Here is a 288-nt window from a genome sequence, read left to right as displayed (position 1 = left end):
CTCAAAAAAAAAAGAAAGAAAGAAAGAAAGAAAGAAAGAAAGAAAGAAAGAAAGAAAGAAAGAAAGAAAGAAAGAAAGAAAGGGCTATTTTGACCCATAGTTGAAAGTGCAATCCGTTGTCTTGGGGCGTGTGTGTGTGTGTGTGTGTGTGTGTGTGTGTGTGTGTGTGTGTAGGGCAGCAGAGCATGAGGCAGCTGCTCACAGTGTATCCACAGTCAGGAAGCAGAGAGAGATGAATGCTGGTGCTCACTCACTTCCTTCTTTCTGTTCAGCCCTGGACTCCAACCC

This window comes from Mus pahari, chromosome 2, assembly GCF_900095145.1.
Source record: "Mus pahari chromosome 2, PAHARI_EIJ_v1.1, whole genome shotgun sequence".
NCBI classification, from domain to species: Eukaryota; Metazoa; Chordata; class Mammalia; order Rodentia; family Muridae; genus Mus; species Mus pahari.
Note: the sequence above shows the minus strand (reverse complement) of the source record.